This window comes from Ochlerotatus camptorhynchus, unplaced genomic scaffold, assembly GCF_037179485.1.
Source record: "Ochlerotatus camptorhynchus isolate MF236.1 unplaced genomic scaffold, CSIRO-AGI_Acam_v1.1 ptg000175l, whole genome shotgun sequence".
Classification (NCBI taxonomy): domain Eukaryota; kingdom Metazoa; phylum Arthropoda; class Insecta; order Diptera; family Culicidae; genus Ochlerotatus; species Ochlerotatus camptorhynchus.
This window is the reverse complement of record NW_027040665.1, coordinates 1-2,295: the sequence shown is the minus strand read 5'-3', so window position 1 is coordinate 2,295 and position 2,295 is coordinate 1.

The following is a 2,295-nucleotide window of genomic DNA, read 5'->3' as shown; positions in this document are numbered from 1 at the left end:
ACTACTCGCCGCAGCGCTGGCATCGGATCACTTTGACGTTTCTATACATTCTATAGAACTTTTATGCAATATTATTTGCGAGTTAGCGAGCAATCTTGTTTTCCGCGAGAAGCCAGAGAGATGTCGTTACTGAGGTCTTATGTTTTGAGATACTATGATTTCAAGAAAAACTTTTTCAAAGTGTTACGTCTGTTTGTCTATGGTATCACCTTAAGAACTCAGTATGTTCCATTCCCAGGTTGGAAATTTTCTCAACTTCCCTGAGCATAGAGTATCACTGTGCTTGTAATAATACAGATTCATACATTGGTTGGCATAGAAAGCTTTCAATTAATTACTGTGACTGAGTTCTTAAGGCATACTGAGTTCTTAAGGTGGTATGGTTCTGCGTCCACAAATCATAGGCACTTTCACTGCCCCTTCGAGTTTTCTAGGGAGTTAATCTCGGGCACTATTGTGATTTGAGGCACTAAATTGTCATCACAGTTTTGTTATTGTATTTTTCCGGTAGCAGATAATGGCCTCCTGGAAAAAGCGAAGTGGAACCAGAGCCCGAGGTTCTGGATCGTATCACCTAAAACAATTTCTATGTTAAGATCCCTTCAGACCGATCGCGTTTGTCATAGTGGTCTTTGGTTTTTTGTTCATGATTCCGTTATAAAAAAAATTGGGACTTTGAACAGTTATCTGAAGTCAATGAATTGGAAAATTGGTAACTACACTGCAATGCTCATTTCTGTTTGCAAACTTAGTATAAATATCAAACAGAAATGAATAAATAGTGTATTACTTAATTATAAGTGGCGATGGGTGGCATTCACTAGCCCGAGAATACCCTCCAGATGCTAGTCTCTTCACCAACCATACATCAGTACACACTTATCGAGTCAGTCATATTTACCGAGTTTTTGAATTGCGGAGCTCTTCGGTAAAATTTAAAAATTCAAAGTTGAGAAAATGTGTTACAAAAATTTACAGACTAACTTTCGTTAACCCCGTGTAATGATGAAAAATAAAAGTTTTCGATTTTATCCAATCTTTAGGAATAAAAGTCATTTGAATTTTAACCGAGTCAGTGATCCAAAAATCCAGTAAAAATTCTGACTTCTGTAAAAAAAAATCTAAGTGTGTATTCAGAAGCAGCGGAGCTCCACACTCCTCCATCGAAACAGCACCGCAGCTGAGCTGCGTGTGCTATGAAATAAAAAGGACATCGACTTATTACCACTACCTACTTCTGTCCCTTCCGCTCTAAGAATTCGCCAATTCGGTGTCTCTCGTTGTGTTTTCTGCTGAGATTGAGCAATATTCGATACCGCGAAACATCTCCGCAGTTATGTTTTCTTTCGGCGCGGGTGATGTGCGGTAATCGAAAGTTAAGAATGTAGTTCAACATTTTCAATAACATTCTACCAAATTTTCATGAGCGTAGTCCATTGCAACAGCCGAACGTACGAACGCATTTTAAGAAAACGTCACAAGTTTTTATGGCTGTTTTAAATCAATAATTACGAAGAAACCATAAAGCCTACAAGGTTACTACCAAGGCACAAATCTAGGGAACTGCATGGAAAATGTTTTGTAGAACAACTAAATTAACAGTAATAAAAGCATTTGTAACATATTTTTTTCCTACAAAATCAAATATCTCTGAGTGTTTCATAATTATTCTTCAAACTACATCAAAACATCTTTCATTTGAAGGGTCAATCGTAAAAATCGGTCAAGAGGTTCAGAAGTTAGAAATTTTTGAAAAAAGACATTTTTGAAAAAAAATGATTTTTTGGACCACCCTAACACGGAAATGGTCACCCTAATGGCGCAATAAAAAAATACGAGTCTAATATTTTTTGATAAGGAAGAACTATACCAATTTTCATGAAATTCTGAGACCCACTATAACTTTTTTCTATGGAATTGCTGTATATATATATATATATATATATATATATATATATATATATATATATATATATATATATATATATATATATGTATATATATATATATACAGGGTGTTTGGTTCCGGGTTTTACATATTTTCAGGGTAGATAGGACTCCTAAACTTATTCAAAAATCCACATGAAACATTTGGTTAGCTGTATTTTTTTTTAATATTAATGTGGCTTTCTGATTTCAGCATACCAAATGAAAGATTTAAGTCTTTCCTATCAATGCTCTTTAGAAAAGAGCTCGAATAAAGTTAATTATCATACATTAAAATTGAAAAGTATGTTGAAAGTACCAACAAAACTGGTGAAATTTAATACATTTTAGTGTTTTTAAGTTGAATTT